At 48.4% G+C, this 22,575-nt stretch overlaps 1 long non-coding RNA gene across 2 annotated transcripts in view; it reads left to right on the forward strand.

Moving 5' to 3' along the window:
- Positions 1 to 15,735: 15,735 nt before the first annotated feature.
- The window catches only part of LOC147826626 (uncharacterized), a 33,165-nt gene continuing 26,325 nt past the window's right edge, over positions 15,736 to 22,575 (forward strand). For both annotated transcript variants that reach the window (XR_015439010.1, XR_015439009.1), the window contains exon 1: positions 15,736 to 16,438. This is a non-coding gene — a long non-coding RNA (uncharacterized LOC147826626). The remainder of the gene's footprint in view (positions 16,439 to 22,575) is intronic.

The following is a 22,575-nucleotide window of genomic DNA, read 5'->3' on the forward strand; positions in this document are numbered from 1 at the left end:
GGAAATTAAATGTGACAGACTGTTAAAAATCGCCCCAGGCAATTTTTAGAACTCTTAAGATTCCTCCTATTTTACTACCTTGAGTAAGAAAATGGTGATACTGATAACAAAGAGAGGAAAATTGAACTTGTTAAGAGAAAGCTCAGTTTAGCACTTGCATGGGAATCTGTGGTGTCAGCCAGTGTGTGGGTCTCTGAGGTGACCCCCAGGCCCCCCTTCCAGACCATGGTGCTTTATTCTGCAGCCATCAGGGTCTGACCAAGGAACCTCAGGAGTTGCTCTTCATCCAAAGGAGCTTCCTTGCGGAGAGTCCTTTCCCCCTCCCCAGAAGTGGTCCCTCCAGCAGCTGCTGATGAGAGGTCCTGTGTCCAGGCCCCTGCCCTCAGTTCCAAGACAGATCTAGGGGCCACCCCCTTTAATGTCCCCAGCCGACTTGGCTGAAGCGTCCTTGCAACATCTCCTGCCCCATCATGCTTTCCTAACCCACCGACAAGTTCTGCTGTCGAAGTGCACCCCACTAAAACTCCTGTGTGCCTCCTTCACTGCACCTGTCTCCCGAGGAGTCGAGCCCAGGGTACCCATGAACTAAGCAAGTGTGTTATTAGGAGGAGGCAGATGGAGAGAGAGAATGAATTGTTTTTACTCTTGGTAAGAATACTTTCTATGAAGTCTACCCTCTTCATAAACTTTAAGTGCACATTATTGACAATAGGCTCCGCGCCGTATAGCAGATCTCTAGAATGTATTCATTTCCTTAGCTGAAACTTTCTCAGGGTTTATATCTGGATGTCTCCCCAAAGCCTCAGCGCTCAGAGCGGGACCTTTTGTTGGATCACGTGGCACAGTACTCATGGGTGGATTCGCCCACTGATAGTTACAGCTAAATGTGCTGTTAGGAGGTGGGGTCTGGTTAGAGGAGAGTCCCTGGGGGAGTGGCCTGGAAGGGTCTGTCTCCTTCCTGGCTCCTCTCTTCGCTCTCTGCCTCTTGACTGCCATGAGATGAGCAGCTTTGTCCTCCACCAGCCCCTCTGCCATGCTGTTTCTTCTTTGGAGCCTGCTGACCGTGGACTGAAATGAGCCACATAAAGCTCTCCTCCATTAAATTGTGGTGTCAGGTACTATGTCTCCATGGTGAGAAAATAATTAAGACAAACTTTATGGCTGTTGATTGATAACTGTTCATTTTTCTCTTCCTCCAAGTCCCAGATATCCAAAATTTCAGCCTTCGATTTTGTGAATTTGATGATTTTTTGACACCTGCTACGAGTAGAATCACACAGTACTTATGTGTCTGTATCTGGCTCATTTCACTTAATGTCCTCACATCCCATTCATGTCATTGTGTATTGCAGAATTTCCACTCGTTCTATGGCAGGGGTGGCAACCCAGGGTGCATGTGCTACAGCGGGCACACAGAGCCCTCTCTTTCAGCACATGAGCCAAGTCTCCCCAGCAGCTGCACATCAGATTTTGAGGCTTCATTGCAGTGTTGGCACTTTGTGATAAATAAGTGGGTTTTGGGTGGTAGTTTGGGCACTTGATCTCTAAAAGGTTCCCATTGCTGTTCTATGGTACCATCTATCCATACCGTATGTCCTGTTGATGAACAGCGTAGCTACTATCAGCAATGCTGCAGTGAACATGGGAGCGGTAATAGTTCTTTGATATCCTGGCTTCTAGTCTTTGAATGAGTAACTGGAAATGAGATTGTTTTCGCTCAGTCGTTCATAGTAGCCGCACAGCTACATTCCCATCCACAGAGAGTGTTTCTGTTTCCGTGAGTCGCTTCTTTACTATCAATCCATTTTCATACAAAGTAAAATTCTTTCAGAATTTAGGGCTTTGATTTGGAGCAACCCTTACAGCTCCTCTGAGGTATCCGTGTAAACCACACCCACATGAGCCAGTCGGATGTTTAGCAAGCACCCACAAGGTGACTCACTTCCGACTGAAATCCCCACGAAGGTGCAGTTGTCTATGGCATAGCCATGCGGTGCTGTCCAGACGAGGTTCAGTTTTGAGGATAACAAGCTCATTTTCAGAAACCTCATAGATAACAAGGCCGCGGGATTAGAAGAGCCTAGAAGTGGGTCATTGACCCAGTGTGGAGCTCCTCTGGTAGTCTCCCCGTGAAAGCCTTTAAAAACGGGCCTTTCATGTCTAATTGTCTAATGGGACAGCCTGAGGTCTTTTCCTCCCCTCCACCACCCCACGCCTGACATGGAGGCCGGGCAGGGACAGAGGAGCTCGCCACGTCTGTGCCCACAGCACATGGCTGCACAGCGGTCTCTGTGAATCAATGCACTTGTGCGAACCCAGCTGCTGCCTGGGTGTGGTGGATCCCGTGGCTGCCCTGCAGGCTGGGATTTGGGGACCCAGAAAAATGGCTAATTATGTCAGTTTCTAAAAATGATGAAGAAATGCACATTCTTTATTTCAACTCTGAAACTTCCAGAATCTGTGGTGTTTCCTGTATAATCCAGCAGCTCTCATCCATGACAGCCACATGTACAACTACCCAGAATGCTGCAGAGAAATCCACTGCACAGAGAATAATTTTAGCAGTTTCTCCTCTCTGTCTCTCTCTCTTTCTCTTGCTGTCTCTCTGCAATTTGATATTAAAATAGTGATTGAACATTTTAATGTGGCATAGTCAACAATACAGGTTTGTGCAATGAAAAGATAATTGCTGTAACATTCTAAAATATTTTATTATGGCATTTTTTAATAATAAACACAGTAAAGTGCTTTTGCATTTTAGACACAGCCAAAACTTTAATAATCTTTCTTATTCAAATGACAGGATGTAGAACATTTGAACGTTGCATACATATCCGTGAATGATTTAGAGGAACTATGAAATTATATTAAATTTGAAGAACACAGTTTAGTGTAGGAGGGGGAAAAAAGCCCTAATGACTTCACAGGAGAAATATTTATTGGAATATCGTGTTACCTTTGTTTGTAGCATAATGGTCTCAGAGGGAACAAGTGAGACTGTTTTGATGGTAAATTTATTACATAGTTTTAGGGGCCTGGGCCTGAGGGATCTTGTTGAAAGGGTTTTGTGATCCCTGACCTGAAGCTACAGGGAAGTTTGGCTTCTCCCACAGAGAGTTCCTGCCAAGCCAGTCCACGTCCTGGGAGAATCAAAACAGATGCTGCCTGGGGCGGTGGCGAACGTCTCGAGTTGGTGTCAGCTCCCCAAGAAAGGGAGCTGGGGCACATATGTCACTTCTGTCAAAGAGGCAGCGACTCCTCCAAGAAAGTAACCCCAAAGCATTCTGTCTCCTTTTCTCAGATGCTCAGGCTGGGCTATCCGATAGCAGCCGGGCTTCCAGGTCCGCCACTTGCTGGCCGTGTGAGCTCAGTCAGCTTCCCATCCCCAAACCTGCTTCCTCTCCCAGAAACCGGGAGCCCTAGGAGGACATATCTGTCTGCAGGCCTCTGCAGGGGCCTCCAGGTGCGCACACCGCCTGCACGCATGGAGCGCGGCCCAGACTCACCTGCCTGAGACTGCAGCCTAGGCATAACTGTGATCGCTCTGCGTGAGAGCCATGTTTGGTCTGTCTGTGTCCATGCTCTGTCTTTGACTGTGAACCGCCCTAGGGTGATCTGCAGGTCCACCAGGAGGACCAGTATGTCCCCCTCTCTCTTGGCCACTGTGTGCCCTAGAGAGTCAGGGGCGCCAAGCCATGGCAGCCCTGAAGGGCGGCGAAGGGTCTTCCTGATGCCTTCTGTCACTCACATCTCTGCAAAGGCTTCAGATAGCCCAGACAGCACCACAATCACGCATAGGTCGCCGGGAGGAAACAGCTCCTGTCCCTCTGCCTCCACGAGGAGTGCCCACCTCCATGCTCTGCAGCCGCTCCACCATCCAGCCCCAACTATAAGATGCCCAAACCTATGAGCAGTCCTGTGCTTATCAGAGGGAGCCGGGGAAAACAACTGCCCTATGACTCTGTATCCAGACTAGGATATCGAGGCATCTCTGCTGTGACTGTTTAAGGCAGTTCTAATCATAATAAAATTTATGTCTTAGAAGTATGGCCATTTTGACTACATTGGTTCTGCCAAGAACAAAAAGCTTCTGCCCAGCAAAGAAACAACCAAAAGAATGAAGATAGAATCTACACAATGGGAAAAAGATCTTTGGCAGCTACTCTTTGGACAGAGGACTAATATCTAGAGTATATAAAGAACTCAAAAAAATTAGATCCCCCGAATTAAAAGACCCAATGAAAAAATGGGCAATAGAAATGAATAGACACTTCACAGAGGAAGTACAAGCAACCAATAAATGCACAAAAATTGTTCAACATCACTGGCCATTAGATAAATACAAATTTAAAAACACAGATTCCACCTTATCTCAGAAAGAAGTCAAATAACAACAAATGCTGGTGAGGCATTAAGGGCAAAAGGAACCCTTCTATATGGCAAATGAGAATATAAACTAGGAAAACCACTATCGACATCTGTGGAGACTCCTCCCAAAACTAGAACTAGAAATTCCATTCGAGCAACCATTCCCCTTCTAGAAATCTTTCCAAAAGAGTTAGACATCACGCACATCCATGTTTAGAGCAGCACAATTCATAATAGCTAAATCTTGGAGGCAGCTTGTGTGTCCATCAACAGGTGAATGGATAAAGAAAACATGGTGTTTACACACCATGGAGCACTACTCTGCCATGTAGAAAGATAAGCTTGAGTCATTTGTAGGAAAATGGATGCACCTTGCAACCATAATGTAAAGTGAAATAAAGCAGACACACAGCTTCAATATCACATGGATTCTCTTGTATCAGAAACCCAAATTACAAATAAAGAGCAAAATAAAAGATAATAGGAAGTAGGGAGGTAGATCCTTGTCAAATGGGAAGGGATCAAGAGATGGAGGGAGAGGAGATGGGAAGGAGGAAAGGGTTGGAAAAGGAATTAAGACGTGTTAAGTACACATGCCCACTGCACACAAGGATTACAAACATTATGGATTACAAACATTATGGATTGCAAACATGGACTAATAAAATAAAATTATAGAAAGTAAAATTAACAGGAAGTAGCCTTTTATGACCCCTTCTTTATCCTGATCATTTACACACCTCAACTCACATACTTCTCCTAAATACCACGGAGCAGAGCATTATCATCATTCTCATTTTACAGATGAGGAAACTGAGGCACAGAAAGGCTGGCCCAGGTGGCAGATAATGGGGGCCAGAATGGAGATTTGAGCCCAGGGCCACACGCACTGACTTTCCCCACCGTGGACTTCTCCTTCCTTCCTCCCTCAGCCTCCAGCCCACGGACCGAGTCTCTGGAACGCGTGGTCTGTGATGTCTGCGGTGACGACCTTTAGGGCCTCTTGGTCCTCACCATAGACGGGAGGCTGAATCCCTGCCCCGAGCCCTTGGCCAGCAGGCCTGAGCCATCACCCAGCTTCAGGGCTCTCTACCCAGGACCGCTTCGTTAACCATGGAGACTCTTGTCTCCAAGCCTCCAGTTTGTCTGCACTGCATATCCCACATCCAGGCTCCAGCTCCTCCACGCACAGCCCTGGCCCAAGCTCTGTTCCTGGTGGTTGGTGGGTTTCTCTTGGAAAGGAGCAGCCTGGTGTAAGGCAGTGAGGCCACACCATCTTCACAATTTTCTTCCCAAGGCTGAGTCAGGAGGGGCGGCCGGGTTTGGGGAGCCCATGCTTGGGCTTTCTGGAAGTACAGGAGGCAGAGAATCCTCCAGATTCCTCAGGTTCCTCAGGACCAGCACTCAGCAGTGTGAGTTATTCGACAGGAGCACACAAGCCTCCCACTGTGTGGAGAGAAGAGTGAAGGTGACTGCCTTCCAAGGCCAGCAGACGGTCCTCAAGGAGGCCCGAAGACTGCACTGTCCCCCTGAACCCAGGCTTCCCACATGAAAGTGAGTAACTGGATGCTCTACAATTTAATACCTAAGATATCCAAATGTCAAGTATTCCACAATCCTAGGCTGATTGAAATTAGTTTAGAAATAAAATACACCTAAGGTGTTGGGAGAGTTGGGGGCCTCCTTAGTGATGAAAACACAGTCGTTGAACAGGTCAGAAAGGGTGTCCTGTCTACCAGGCAGGCTGCTAGGCTTCTTGAGAGGTAATGGGCAGGCTAGGACACCAGAGGTGCCCAACCACTTGAAGGGCAGTCTGTAACCCTTCAGACAAGACCAGAAACTCTTCAAAGAGTGAAAAGAAGGGCCTGGTTGGTTCAGCTGTCAGGGTGCAGGAAGGCAAGGCAGGGTAAAGGTCACTGCTGAGTTGCAAAGATCAGAAATCCTAAAGGAAAATATTTTCAGACTATACTCATCAAAAAAGTAAATTCTCTACACAGCTGAAATGTACTGGGAGGGTGGGGGTGGGGGTCAACTCGACTGGCTTTGGGCTCGGCCCAGGGACTGGTGGAGTGCACCTCTGGGTGTCTGGAGCATGGAGCCACAGTCTTCGGGGCCATGTCTGGTCCCCCACCCTTCCTCTCTGGCACCATTTCTCTTTTCCGCTTCCCTCCGCCATGGGCTGAGCAGCTCTGCTCTGCCACACCCTTCCAGCATGATGCTCCTGCTTGGAGCAGCCAGCCGCAGACTGAAACAGAGCAAATCAAACCTTCCGCTTTAAGCTGTGGATGCTAGGCATTGTGTCTCATTGACAAGAAAGCTGGCTAACACGTGTACTATCCACAAAATTAAAAATTACAGAATGAGCTGTTCAGAGTCTCTCTGTTTATCTGTCTCTCTGTCTCTCTCTCTCTCTCTCTCTCTTCTCTTCCTTCCCTGTTTCTCTCCCCGCCCCCTGCCTAGTCTTTGACCTCCTCCTCTCACATACAGGAAATTCTCCACCATGTGAATGGATGAAACTTGCAGATAGTGCTTCCTCGGCTCTCTGACCCTGAGGCAACTATGACACATGCACATGCTGTGGCCGGGGACCCCGAGTCAGGGACAGAGCAGAGTCCACCGGCAAGTCCCAGGGGCCAGCCTGGGCCACGGTGCCGGGAGAGGCCTTCAGTGCCCTGTGCGGTGCCAGCAGGGTGCTCACCAGGTGGTTCTATTGCTGCTGTCTGGGTCTGTTGGTCTGCCTGGCTTCCCTTGCTGCCCTTCTGCCTGCAGGGTCCCCTTCCCTAGTTTTCCCAGTGGTTCTGTGGTCTACCAAGTGTCCCCTCAGACTCCCCCATTTTCTGCGGGCACAAGCCAGCCACTTTCTGCCAAATGCACCTGAGGACCTCAGACAACGTACTGGGAAACCTACTTGCAGCACTTACAGACAAAGCAAGATATCCTGAAAACGGAAATGGTTCCCACAAACTCAATAAGGAGAGATGCATATTCCAATAGAAAAAAGGGCAAAGGACACGAACAGACAGTTAGCTAAAGAGAAAATATAAGCTGCCAATAAAAGTAGGGAAGCCACTTCCCCCTGCATTTCCAGGATGTGAGTGTTTCACGAGCTGTTGAGAAATCGTTCTTCCCGCACCATCCTGACAGATGCGAGGGTGCTGGTGCTCAGCGGCCACCACCTGTGAGGGACAAGGGTTTGTCGGGGTGTACATTCACTGCCTTCCTAGGGAGGGGGAGATTGGATACTGTAAGTCAAGACTGAAAGCGTCCTTCTGCTTGTAGGAATTTACCCTAGATAAAGGCCATGAACGGTGTAGGTCAGTCCTGGGGCTGTGCCCGTGTACTCTGAAGTAAATCCTCTGTTCAAAGTTACTGCAGACTAACTTGGGCTCCTGGTTTGCTCGTGTTGGGAGGCACCTTTTGGTGAACAGGACAGGCTCACAGCTCCCAGTCAGGCCTCACTGAAGGGTGTGCTGAGCACGTCCCAGGTGGTGATTTCCTGTGACCGGGCCACCACAGAGTGTCCACACAACCTGGGTGCCAGGGCCCACTGCAGCCTCGGCTGTGCGTGCACACTGTCCGTGTGTCCTCTGTCCACCAGAGCATCGCTGTGGGTGCATGACTGTGTCGGGGCCCCTCCATCCTCCCCAATCACTGTCCAGGAGTCCGACCTCCACCCAGGTGCCTCCTCCACGCTCTCCCCTCAGACTGAAAGAGGCAGAGGACACTGAAAGTACTGTGTGTGGTAAAGAAAGGGAACAGCCTCAGCAATCGCACTGCACTGATCTCCCCCAGAAAGCAGCAGAGACATGTTCCGAGAGATGTGCCTCACGTGTGCATCTTCCTCCCCACTCCCCAAACCCTGAGTCCTCCTCGATCGCCTGATCTGGGCTCGTTTATCACCCCTGCAGTCAGTAAGGCCCTCCCTTGCCCCTCATGAACAGTTGTAGCATAGTGCTGGGGTGGGGGGCTTAGCCAATATGCAATGCCCTGGGCTCAATCCCAAGCACCCAAAACAATAAAAACAGGAGTAAAATTCAATTGCAATAGTTTCCTCTCTTCTTTCCTGGCTTTATTTTCCTCCATAGCACTTATTGTCTGTATCTCTCACTCATTCGTTCATTGCCTGTGTCTCTCCCACCAGAACATCAACTCCACGTTGGGGAGGGGATTTAGCCTGTTTTGTTCCCCACCCTGTCTCCAGTGACCAGAAGGGAAGCTCTTGCAGGGTACGTGCTCTAAAACTACGTGCTAATGCAAAAATATATCCTCGTTCATGTTTATAGTAGACTACCCAAAACCCCCTAAGTGTTCTGCAATGGTAGATTATAAATAAATCATACCACATTCATTCAGTGGACTGCTTGTACACTGTGGTAGGCAGAAAAATGACCACCAAAGATATCAGGTCTTACTTCCCAGAAAACAGAAATGTAACTTTATTTGGAAAAAAGAGTCTGCAGGTGTGATGAAGTTAAGAAATTCGAGGAGAATATCCCGAATTGCCAGATGGGCTCTCAATGCTATCAGCGCTATCTTTATGAGGCAGAGGCAAAAGAAGAATTCCACACACCCCGAGAAGGTCTGATGAAGATGAAGCAGACGGAAATGAGAAGACTGGGGTGATGTGGCCACAAGCCAAGGGATGCTCAGCCCCCAGAATCTGGATATCCTGCTTCCCACCAGATGACACTTCAGACTCTGGCCTCTGGAGCTATAAGAGAATAAACTTCTGTGTGTTCAAGTTCCAAAATATGTGGCCACAGGAGCCTGTCCAAACTGCTGGCTCTAAGATGACTCTTGAAGTACAAGTGAAATTTTCTTTTCCAATAGAAGCACTCCAGCTATCAAAAAATACCTCAATTCTTTTACTGTTTTTATAATTAACCTTTTATTTTGAGATAATTGCAGATTTATATGCAGTGGTAAGGAATACTGCAGAGATTCACTGTGCCTTTTCCTGGGGACACAGTCTCATAAAATGAGGTGCACACTCACCAGGAGGTTTTGCTACCAGCCAGTGGGGATCAAAACCAGGGCCCCTACTTTGCCTCTTTGGAAGCCACTTGGGCAAGAGTGCTGGGTGCTCATGGCAGCCTCACTGAGGGAAACTCAGGGTACTCATGGCCACAGCGTCTTTGGCGTTTGGCTGGAGCAGAGCATTATTGTCTAATTGCTTTTGGTAGAACATTTCTTCCTGGGCCCAGTAGGTCATGTTTCTGGGTTGCTGGTTTCCTCAGACACAACTGTGGGATAAAAGAGCCCAGAGAAACCAGTGCACTCACTGCAGCACTGGTCACTAAGCCCCGAGGGCCAGTTACCCCGCTCCCCACCTTCAGAGTCTTCTTAAGCTTCTTTTCATCTCTAAACCATGCCCATGGTCTCTAGCTATACCTAGTGGAAGAATAAGGAAAAATATGTGCACTCCATCTTCCCAGAAGTAGGAAATCCTATTTTCAGGGTAAATAAATTGTTTTATTTGTATTCCACTTATAAGAACAATGAAGGAATGAAATGTTTAGAAAGCTCCAACCAGCAGAGAGGCCCACTCTCTAAGGCTTCCAGGCCTACAGTCATGTTGACCTTCTCTTCAAGCTTAGGAACAGAATATTACACTTGGCATGTGCTTTTAGTTGTTTCCTGTAAGCTTCCCCTTTGTAATCCTTTTGGCAAAGATTGCATCTTACACATTTCCCCCAACCCTGTTAAACCACACAGGAGGTGTCTAATAATCATTAACGGAATACGTAAAAGGAGCATAGTCTACAATCAAGCTATATAGAGGACTGAGAAGAGTTCAGAGGGAAAAATGTCACCATACCCCAAAGGCTCCATGTCTAGCCCAGAGTGAGTCATTCCTGGTATTCCTTCCAGGGCAAGTCCACCGAGCTGACTCTGTGCAGCATGAATGAAAAGCGTGCTCACTGTGTGGGACGGTAACCCAACCCAAACCACAGCCTGTAGTGGATTCCAGGTCTTCCCGTCCATCCTCTGAATGTGGTGAAGGCTGGCCGGTTCCATGGACACTTTGCTCACTGGTCTCTAATTCTCTGAAACAGATGATCTCTAGATGCCTGAGCAGGCAACTTTCACAGAGTAAGCTCTTGACCACACATCAGCAGTGTAGACCAACCATGTGTCAGCCTCACTGAGCGCTTCTCTTGGGCCTGAGGAAACCAGCACAGAGGGTGCTAAATGCAAACCCCATGTTATGTCTTATCCTTTGGACTCGGGGCTTTCAAGGGATGGCTGACAGCTTCAGTGGGCTGCCTTGGACAGAGATGATGGTTGGTCTCGGTGGCCACCTTCTCTCCTGGAATGACAGGGTGGCAGTGGCTAAGCTTTCAGCGGTTCTTTCTGAGTGCCAAACTCCGTGGTCAATGAGAACTTCCTCTGCCTCAGTCTTTAAGACTGAAACATCTCATCTGCCGTGGGTTTAACGAGAATGGGTGGAGAACAAGCTCCCTTTGTGTCTAGGATACAGATAACCCTAGGATCTAGCCACCTTGTTCTACTTTTGAGCCCTCTTTGACTTAAAAAAAATGTTTAACCAACATCTTTGTAGCTTCTGACTGGGCTGTTATAAAGATTGTCTCCTCATTTGAATGTTGTAAAGGAGACATATGTCAATATCAATGTTTTTGATGTAATATGTATTTGTAAGAAAAAGCACTGTCCTTGGGTTTCTAAACTATAAAGTTTAATCTTCAGGCCCCAGTGTTTGAACTCTTGGTTGATTAATTCATATCAAATCTTCATGCTTTGAATACTTTTCTCCTTTTCATCCCCAATCCAGATCTCAAGGACAATATATAGAAATTAATTTTTTTGAGTTAGAATGGGGAAAATTGTGTTAAATTCCTTTTGAAAATTAATGTGGAGCTAACTGTGACATGTGCCGACTCTACAATACCGTTGCTTGCCATTGTCCTTGATATTTTTATTTTAATCCTTGATATCTGCTTTTCTAGAAACTGGTTTAATTTAGATTTTCAAGGTATTTTATAATAATGTTCAGTAGAGGGAGGAAAAGTCCAGTGTATAAAACTGACCTGGCTTGGACCGCTCCTGCTGAGTGGGATGGATTTTTACCTGACGGATAGCAAAGGACCCTTTTCGGAGGGCTAAACCATGCCCCCAGGAAAACAAAGTTAATTTTTAAATAGCAAAATCTTTGATGTGCCAGGCACAGAAGAGCGCATACGAAATTGTGATGAATCTGAAGTAATTTAGAAACTTCATGTTGGGCACCCCAGTACTGATTCTGACAGGTTTTGAATGAATGCAGCTGGCGGACTCTCATGATTAGTTGGCCGTGTTTTTGTTCTCCCGGGGCATTGCAAGTAGAATTAAGTAAGAAGACGAGAGCAACGAGGTCTGTGAGCTGGGGGAGGCGTTCGCCTTTCCGTCCCGCACTGGTCGCGTTCACCTTGGTGACCGAGCACACGTGTGCCGTGTCTGAGCGCCTCTCAGCCTTTCGGTCCCTTCCCCGTCTTCTCCTGCTGCGAGCCCCTCCCTGCCTTCCAGATGAGCCCCTCACATCTCCAGAAAGATTCCTTTTCCCCTCGAAGGCTTTTTCCCTGGCTGCCGCAATCCTCAGCAGTGCCCGGTGGGTGTCAGTGGTGACTGAGGCCGGAAACCGACCTCCCCGCTGGCTGCTCAGGCCGGGCCTCCCCTGCGTTCCGCTCTTCTCCCGTGAGCGCCCTCTGGGTCCAGAGCGCCCCCAGCGCTGTCCCCACGGAGCTGGTCACCTGTCGCTCCTTGCCCTTTAGTTTATGGGGAGCCACAGCGCACGGGGCGGCCTCTTGCCCTGGGAGAATGGGACCCGAGACTGACTTTCCGAGGCTGCCCACGGGGTTCAGGCCCCGCTGTGGGGACTCGCCCACTTCTGCCCACCAGAAGGCGCGTGATCAACAGGTCTTGTTGCTTTCCGCTGTCACATGGCTTCTGTCCACACCTTCCTCCACCCCTGGCTCCTGGTGTGCCCGCTGGTCAGGACCCCAAGTAGAGGGAATACATGGCTCTGATCCCTGATACCTGTCTTACAGCCCAACCTGCAGGCTCCTGACATCAAGGCTATTTATACTGGGGCTTGTTTAAATGGAGGACAATTCAGAAGGTTCCTTTCGAGTCTTCTGAGCTACTGTTTCTTGCTATCCAAATGAACACAACCATGTAGTATGGAGTCCCTATGTACCAGGCTGTACACCAGGTGCTTCCGTACGTGTCTTTATAATGGGCCTGCGGTTCAGCCCAACCCTATCTCATGGCTGAGGCACTTGACAGGTTAGGAAATTTGGCCAGGAAGCAAAACTTAGCCAATGACAAACCCAATCCAAATCCTGGCCCGTTTTGTCCCAAACCACTGCAGGGATCTCTGGCCAACCCAAATGTGGCATCCCGCACTACAGAAAAGGGTTCCCCCCTCCCTGCAGCCCCGACAGCATTTGTTATTGGTTGATTTCATGATAGCAGCCATTCTTTCTGGGGTGACATGGAATCTCAGTGTTGTTTTCATGTGCATCTCTCGAATGACCAGTGATGCTGAACATTTTTTCATATATTTATTTGCTGCTTCTACTTCTTTGTCTGAGAAATGTCTGTTCATTTCAGATGCCCATTTTTGAATTCGGTCTTTAAATTTAGGGGGTGTCTGTTTTTTTAACCCTTGTTCACTGCTGGTGGGAGTGTAGACTGGCGCAACCACTGTGGAAATCACTGTGGAGATTCCTCAAAAAACTAGGATTAGGTGTCCCATTTGACCCAGCTATTCCCATCCGGGTATGTTCCCAAAAGAATTAAAATCATCATATCACAGTGACATATGCACACTCATGTTTATGGCAGCACAGTTTGTAATAGCTAAAGCTTGGAAGCAGCCCAAGTGCCCATCAACTGGTGAGACAATAAAGAAGATGCGGGTTTTTAATAAAATGAAGTACTACTCAGCCATAAAGAAAGATAAACTAGAGACATTTATAGCTAAATGGATGCACCTTGAGGCCATACTCATAAGTGAAATAAGTAGGACACACATGTGTAAATACTGAATCATTTCTCTGGTGTGAGAAACTGAAGGTGTAAATGAGGGCCAAAATATATAGTAGATAATGTGAAATAGGAAGAAAATGTTTAAAGGGAAAGGGGACCTGGGGAAGGAGGGGCAGAGGAAAGGAAAGAAGAGAAAAGGAAAAAATGAATGAAGGAAAAAAAATGGAAACAAAGCTTACCTATATGGGGGGTGGGGAGGTTGAAGGGAGGGCAGAGGAAGGGGAAAAATAAGAATCAAGATACGTCATGTACAGGTACAAATTCTCAATGTGAATGCGATCATAAGGTGTACCTGAATGTACCAATAAACTCAATAAAATTTTTAAAAAGTGTTCCCTCCTCTCTAGTTTTCTTATTCCCTAAATTTTAGTTATCAGGAAAGAAAGCGAGACTATTGCTTAACTGAATTAACAGATGCTAAGGTATTAATGACTTTTACCCTGAAAAGAATTTGTCAGCTCCAGTAAATTGCAAATCTGGGAGAAAACTATTGGGAGAAGACCCTGTCCATTCCCCCTTAGCTCCAGTTACCAAAAGCTACTGTGCCTCAACACACACACACACACACACACACACACACACACACACACATGCACGCACACACGTGCGCTTCTAAAGGATAAGAGGTTAACAACTTGAAGCTTACTTCATGCTGACCACAGATTTAGCCAATTGAACTAAGTGGCTCAGTAAGCATAGTATTGACAAACTAAAACCCAGCCTGGGCTTATATACAGGATTCAAGGTTCATTCAAATATAGTTGGCTCAAAAATCTAGCGGCTTTTCCAATTAGCCAGGGGATGTAGGACCCCTTAAGTTCAATGCTGCAAGTTCAGCCACTGGAGAAAAATTATCTGAAAAGAGAACTGCTAAGGATCCTGACAGAGGAAACACTGTGTTAATATAGAGCCTCTCCTCTCTCTCCCTCTCTCCCTCTCTCTCTCTTCCCATTCTCTCCCTTTGAGACTTACCAGGCCCCTCTGAGCTCTGCTACTGGAAACTCTGAATCACACATGTTAAGGCTCTGTAACTCCATAGCTAATCCCAAAGTCTCTTTGAAAAATGGTTTATTTTAAATTATTCAAGGTATGCATAATTACACCCTCACTGTAAAGCAACTAATACAGAAGCATATATAGTAAAAAATAAAAATTGCTTATCATCTTCATTCCTATTTAGTCTCTTTCCCTCCAATAAACCAGGATTCATAGTTTGGTGTACAGCTGTCTACATCTCTTTTTATCATTTATGTACAGTTAATTTATATACAGATGACCTTAATTTTTTATGTGGCTGAGTTTATACTAAATATAACCTGAAATTTGATTTGTTTGCCTAAGGCACCTTTAAGATATTTCCTTTTCAACACCTCTGGATACATAGTTTGTCCTTTGAGTAGCTGCATAATATTCAGTATTATACAGTAACACCTCAGTTCATGAATGCCTCTGTTTGCAAACAATTCAGTTCACAAACAAAAGTGTGCAGCAAAATTTTGCTTCTGTTCTCAAATTCCACACTAGGTCACAAACGAGACCAAAGTCATCATCCACACAAACACAAGCGTAGCCATCTTCCTCAAAATTGTAGAACACATTAAGTCTGTAAACCGAGGTACCACCTCTATGTATAATAAAATCTATAACCATTTCTCTATCAGCAGACTTTTCACTATCTAATTTTTCATTCTTGCTAGCAATCCTAAATTAAGTAGAATATTTTGTGGGGTGAATTCCTGGAAGTGGAGTTACTAGTCAGAGTCTTCGTAAGTTTTTCTTTTAAATGATTATCTTATTTTCTAAAAGCCTGCTTTATTCAGACAGTCTTATAGGAAAGAACAGCTAAGACATAAAGTCAAGGGAGTATCATCTTTCCACCCTTAGAGTACTGCGTAAAATACTGGCTTTAGAGCTGGCTTGTGTCTTCTAAAATCTCGCTCAGTGCCAGGCACTAAGTCGGGCGGTCAGAGCAGCGATCCTGAGGTGACAAGCGTTCTGGGCACCGTGGCAGGAGGCAATAAGAACAAGCATAGGAAAGCTAGCGCTGACTGAGAGCTCGCTTTGTGCCAGGCACTGCCCTTCTGCTCAGTTCTTCCCTTCAGTCCTCACAAACAGCTCCGAGTGCCCACGCATCCTTGGGCAAGGGCTTCAGTGGCCCTCAGCCTCAGTTCCTTCCTCCTTCTGTCAAAAGGAGCAGCGCCCACTAGCACTGGCTTGTGAAAGCCCGCTCTGCGCCTCTTCCTCCAGCCTGTCAGAGGGCGGAAGCTTGAGCACAGCTGGGTGGGAGGGTTCTACATGGAAATTCAGGGGTCCCCAGGCCTAACCTCCGTGGGTGTGGCCAGCACTCGCCTCTCCTTCCACTTCCGGTGTAAACTGAGTCACGACCACCCACCAGTGCCCACCCTCGGCTCCTCCCCTTCCCCCATCAGCCCCTGCACCACCCACCCTGCTCTCTCCACCCCACGCCCCGAAGTGCAGGACCAGCGCAGACGGAAACAGAAAGCAGCAACTGCAGGCTAAGCGCGCTTTACTGAGCATATACAACAGCACACAGGAAGCAAAGAACCCCGTCCATTCAAATGAAGGGCTAACTGGGGAAGCGGCTGCCTGATTTCGCATCCTGCACCCATGATAGGAAAGAAGTTCTCAGGGTGTGTGTGGGCGGCACAGGGAGTGTCGCCTGGGGCTCGGGGTCCCCTTCTGCAATGGAAGTAACATCCACGGTATCACCTGGAACCAACTCTTCCCGGGATGCACAGCCCTGAGCCGCAATGTTTTGGTCAACAACGGAACAGACGGATGACTTTGCAGCCGCCGCAGTTTGTGTAAGGACAGGCCCCGGGTCTGCACCACGATGAAACTGCCACTCCTCAGAGAGCGTCCTGCTCCTCCAGCACCGCGAGGGCTGACTGAACTGGAGTGGTCGGGGGCGCTGCTCACCGGGTGTGCCGTACAGGCTGCTCCATGCCTTCGTGCCTTTTCTTGGTCCACACAGCAAGCTGCAACCCAGAGCGACTGACGGGTGCGTGCGAGGGGGCTCAGCGGGTGGGTCGGGAGGAGCAGAGCCATGGCCCAGGGCCTGCAGCACAGAACAGGACGTGCCCCTAGGCAGCCAGGGCTCCCGCAGTGTGGCCAGGGAGCCCCGAGCCTGTGTGGAGCTGGGTTCCCTTTTACGCACTTTCACACAAACGCAACAGATTCCATGCAGAAGCTGCTAAATTTAGGAATCGCACTGTCTTTTACTAAGCCGGCATTAGATTTGCAGACAAATGACATTCTTCTTACCAATTATTTTTGTTTGGGGAAAGTTATTTTACATAAACATATGTCATTTATGCTAGCACACTTGCTAGCACTATTATTTTGAAACAAATTCCTAAATATTTTCAAATGTCTTATTTTTTCATTTCAAATATGATACGTATTTCTCTAAAGGATAGTATCTAGAAAGACAATCACATAAGCAAAAGCTTTTTTGCAACTTGAATAGTTTTTCTTTTCTTTCTTTCTCTCTCTTTCTTTTTTTCTTTCTTTCTTTCTTTCTTCCTTTTCTTTCTTTCTTTCTCTTGGCTTTTTGAGACAGGGTCTTGCAGTGTAGCCCAGGCTGCCCTCAACTCCCAGTGCTCCTCCTGCCTCAGCCTCCCCAGTGCTGGGATCACAGGCTGCACCAGGCCCAGCTGCATTCTGAATGTTTACTTATACAAAAGGCTCTAGGACAGAAGCAAGACCCCCACTTCATTCCTTCCCTAATGCGTTACAATATTTCTGCATGTCAAATAAGGAGAAGAAATTACAACCGCAAGCAATCTTTAAATTCCTGAGTAATGCACAGTGTGCCAGAATATGACATTTTGAATCTGGCGATTTGGAATGAGAGCCAGAGTTGAGAAACAGCTTTACTGGCATGGGTGCCCTGAACCCTCGAGGGGCCGGGGCACTGACGATGGATGCATGGAGGCATAGGCTCGGCTGGGGCTCGGCGCCCACACAGTTGGCCCAATGCTACGCTGAGTGCTCCGGGGGGTTTCTATGTGCGAGATTTACATTAAATCAGTGGAGGAAAGCAGACAGCCCCTCCACGATGTGGTGAGCCTTACCTAAACAGGCCAAGGATGGGATTAAAAACACCGGCCCCCTGCTGCCTCCCTGCAGGACCCGCAGGCAGAGGACAGCTGCAAGATACAGCGCATCCCAGCTCTCCTGCTGGTGGACTCTCCTTCCCTGCGACTCCGACCCTTCGGCCCTGCCCCACTGGGTTTCTCCAGAGGACGCTGGCACAGCACAGCGGGGCAGCCTGCAGGCTGGAGACTCCCTCCCCACCTCCGGGCCACATAGCCAGGAGGCCTAGTTCATCCCCTCCTCAGGTTCCTCGTTACACGGGAAACTTGGGCAGGAGCTTGGGGAATCTCGGGTGCTGGCCCCAGTGCTGTCAAAGCCCGGGGTCACAGCAGTGCTGGGGTCGTGCACCCTGGGGCTGAGGCCCTGCAGTCCTGACCAGGTGAGGTGCTGCATTTTCAATTGGCTCTGAGAGTGCTGGGAAGATTCCCGGGGATCCGACTGGGCAGGCACCGAGGACCCTTGGCCATGGGCCATAAAACGTCGGACAGAGTGTGATATAATCTTTTCCACTCCACTGATGCATTGATTTGTTTCCATTTCGCTGTCTCCATGTAGTGCACACATCCATCTCGGCGAAGTTCCCAGGGAGCAGGGGCTGCCCGGGCAGGTTCTTTCTCAGCGAAACAGGAGCTCGAGGGAAAGGCTTCCTGCTTATGGTGCCTGGATGGTTTCGGGCACCTCAGTACTCAGTGTGGCCGGTCTTCACCAGTCCATCAGGGGGCGGAGCCGGGGGTGATGGAGTGTGGCACAGTGGCCTGCCCACCTCCAGCTGAGGGGGGGGCTCCGATGCCATGAGGAGCAGGAGTGGGGAAGGGAGGCCAGGAAGAGATCAGGAAAGACGGGAGGAAAGGCGAGGGGAGGGGACAGACCTGAAAACTTCCAGGACAGGCGATTTGAAACTAAGGCGCTGAACACGGACGTGTGTAGGATCTTAGTCTGATTTTCTACTTTTCAGTGGGAATGGGAGCTAAAAGCTAAATTGTCAGTACTTTTCCAATTTCCTACATTGCTACCCACAGCAAGCAGTATATCTGACTTCATGAGCAGTGAACGCGCAGTATGTGCGCACCTGTGTGCGTGCATTTACACACATTTCCGTGCATTTCCATCCCTCTCAGGGACCCTCCTGCCTCAGCCTTTGAGTGCTGAGATTACAGGCACAGGACAACCACACCTGACTACGATTTTCTCTTCTGTTCTCTTTCTTTTAAAAACTGTCTCTTGGTCCTATAAATCGAATCCATAATCATTAACGACCATCAACCTTACAAAACTCGGGGTACAGAAAAGTTATTTTGACCCCTCTCCACCGAGGCCATGATTCTGAGCCCCGGGGTCGGGTCAGACCAGGTGTTCATCTCACCCTCTCCCCGCGGGCTGGGCTCGGCCAGCTACAAGGTGTTTCCTCCTGGCCAAGTTCGGGGGCTGTGAGCGGAAGGCGCATCTGAAAAACCCTCCCGGGGACCGAGGAGAGTGAAGGGCAGGGGTCCCTCAACCTGGCGAGGGGTGAGGCTGCCCCGGATGTAGCGCAGAGGTCCAGGAGCGCCGCGCCGGAGGGAGGGAGGAGAAATCTGGCCTCTCGGGCCCGCACCCCTCTCCCTCCCTGGGCTCCCCTTCCTCGTGGCCGCTTGGGCTGCTCAGTTCATTTCCCTCCTTGTCCTTCTCGTCCATTGCACCTTTTGGCCGAGCTTATTTGTAATTCAGAGAGGAGGATGAGAACGCCAGTGCGTGCCCACCAGGCAGGTCCGGGCCTCCCGGAGGCTGCAATCTCTGAGGAGCCCAGGCCCTGCTCTCGCCTCTTCTTCCAGTGCAGACTCCTGTCCCAGTGTCCCTGCCCGGCCAGGAGAGGCGAGCACACGGCCGGCCAAGGTTTTTCTCCTCATGCTTCCTGCTCTATCTGTCCTGCTACCTCACTCAGATTCCTCGGCTTCACCTGCTGCACCAGAGAGGCCCTGGCAGGGTGGGCCCATCGGCTCCCAAGCACCAGGCTCGGACCTGGCCTGACTCTCTCTCTCTGTCTCTCTCTCTCTCTCTCTCTGTCTCTCTCTCTCCTGAACCACACAGCTCCTTCCCGTGTGTCGGAACTCCGACTCTGTTACTCTTCACCTTGGCCCTTGGTTTCTTTTTTGACACCAACCAGGATTTGTCTTTTTTCCTGTCTCCTCCCCTGGAATGAAAGGACCCCAAAGGCTCAATCATAATCATCGTATGAAGCAAGTAGTGTTGCCCCCTTTCCTACATCCAGAAATCTCACCTGGGCATGGTTGTTGCAGGCCTGGAATCCCAGCACTGGGGAGGCTGAGGCAGGAGGGTTGCAAGTCTGAGCCCCACCTGGGCAACTTAGCGAGACCCTGACTCACAATAGAAGATAAAAAGGGCTGGAGATGTGGCTTGGTGTGAAGGGCCTAGATCCAACCCAGGGCCAGAAGGAAGACAGAGAGAGAAAGGGAGGGAGGGAGGGAGGGAGAGAGAGGGACGGAGAGACAGGGGACGGGGGGAGAGGGAGAGAGAGGGAGAGCCATGTGTCTTGCAGTTGAGACACTGTTGGTGCCTCTCCAGGGAGGCTCTTTGCGGAGCTCACCTTTCTCCCCACGGAGTGAGTCCTTTGGTCCTTCACTCCCATTTACGGGTAGTAACAGATGTTTCCTGCACACCTACTTCACCCCTGGACCCAGACTCCTGTGCAGTGGAGGACAAGGTAGCTCCTCCCGCTCTGCTCCACCCACAGCCAGATTGAAGCCCAAGCTCTGAGTGAGGCTCCAGCATCCAGATACCTTCTGGGGAGACCCACGCCCCACAGGGTACAGAGCCATAGCACAGGCCTCTGTCACCAACCAGTCCTTCCTTCTTCACCAGCTTTGTCTTTTATGTGTGTTTTGGTCAGGGGGAGGACTGGGGATTAAATAGCTTGCAATCCTCCTGCCTCAGCCTCCTAGAGCTCTAAGAGTACATGTCTGCATCTCTTGCTACTCTGCTCTCACCTCCTGGCCAGAGCTTTCTCCCACCGTGATGTGAGGTCGGGAGCTGCCCAACCTCAGGACACCGGGACAGCCCTGCATAAAGAAACCCTGCTCTGCCTGGCCACATCAGGCGGCTGGTGCCAACCATCGGGAGCCTCACTCCCTCCACGGTACTCAAGGGCTCCCCAGTGCTCAAGAAGGGGACAGCAGGCCTGCAAACCCTTGGCTTTGTTTGCAGAGGCTCTTCCTAGGCGAGGCCCAAGCTCAGATTCAGAACTATAGGGTCAAGAAACTACAAGGGTCAGAAAGAAGCGAATGGAAATCTCCAATGTTTGTAGATATTTCTTCCCACATCTTCTGCGCTGGCACTGCAGCTTCCTCAGCTTTTCTGCTTCTGACGTGGTCACGAGGGTCTTCCTTCTCCTGCCGCTCTCTTCGAGAAAGAGCAGAGAAGAAAATGACTGAGGGAAGGGATTTCCTCTGCTCTTCTGGAAATTTTCAGTTGTTTGTCTTATAAATGGTTTATGCTCCAGTTTCTTCATCTATAAAATGGAGAATTAGCTAAATTAATGGACCTTTGTCTTTCATGAAGTGCCTTCCAAATACGGGCTGTGCAAGGGACATGAGATGGGGTGCTAGCATTCTGTTAGTGTTTATAAACATAATTTGAATTTTCCATTAATTAGAATTAATCCTGTCTATAAGAAAAGACCTTTCCAATTAAATCACTGGTGTGCAGCTTTGGGTGGCTGGTGCCTTTTTTTTCTTTTTGCTTAACTTTTAATAAAATGGATTTCTACTCTATTTTGGGTAAATTTTTAATTTGCATCTCCCTCTGGCCTGTTTCAGTGACATAGTCTCACCTCTTATTTAGTGTCTCTAAACATTCTTATCTGTACTAGAAATTTTACTTTGTTATTACCCATAGTCTTATTATTGAAAATCATTTTACAGCTGAAGGTTAATAGCAATATTTATTTCAAGGTAATGTTTCCATGTGCTTTAAGATTTTAAAATAAAACCAAATAACCTTTCATTAAGCTACTATTTTAATGTCATTTTATTTTTGTCTTAAATATATGATGTTCCTTTCCTTATGAGTGAAAATGATCCTGAATACTACTGGCCCAAGATGCTAACAGATTACAAAGCTAAGTGCCTTTGAGTTTTCTCACAAGAAAACAACCACTGGGTTCCAAACTATAGCTACGCATTAATGCTATTTCCCCACTTGTAAACTTTGTACCCTGGGCTAATCCTTTTCTTGAAAAGCAAAAGATTTTTACTTTCCTAGATATGCTTTGAATCTCAACCTAGACTTTCTAAACTGTAAATGACTAAAGATATACACACGGAGATCCAGCGACAGGAGCGTCACTTGTTCCTTTCTGCGTGATGCGGGCAGTCGTCACAGAGGCCCAGCACAGCGCGTCCCAACCCGGCTATTTACTCACACTGTGGATTTGGGGTACTTTGAATTTGAACCCATTTGGCTTTGGATCTGGCCAGTTCACTGTAGCTTGGAATCCCCCAAGCTGATCTCTTCTGACTCAGGAAAGAAGGGCATGGAATTAATTTGAGAAAATGAAAAAATAGAAAAAAAGTCTTTGTAAATGGGGAGGGATGGAGGGGTTGAAGGGAGGGCAGAGGAGTGGGGAAAAAATAAGAACCAAGAGAGATTATGTAAAGGTACAAATTTCCAATGATGAATGGCATTATATTGTATACCTAAAATGTGTCAATAAAATTAATTTTTAAAAAAAGAAAAAAAGAAAGCCCTTGGACAAAAGGAAGAAAGTTAGTCTAGCTTGTCACTCCCCATCCTGAAAGAAGGGCTTTGAACAGGTCACGGAGGGAGCGGCTCGCCTCCGTGATGCCCTTCATGTTCCCCGGGCGCCACGTTAAGCTGGCTGGAGCCCTGGAGGTGGGATGCAAGATGGCACTGAGGCGACACTCAGCCCCCACAGGATCTGAGACTCCTGAACTTGCACCAGCTCCGCCTAGGGTGTCTCCAAACCCAAGATGGAAACTTAGATCCACTCTAAACAAGATCATTGTGCACACCGTGGGTAATCAGCCT

Source organism: Heterocephalus glaber, unplaced genomic scaffold (assembly GCF_053883595.1).
Source record: "Heterocephalus glaber isolate CG9 unplaced genomic scaffold, H.glaber_assembly_v1.0 deba00001465, whole genome shotgun sequence".
NCBI lineage: Eukaryota > Metazoa > Chordata > Mammalia > Rodentia > Bathyergidae > Heterocephalus > Heterocephalus glaber.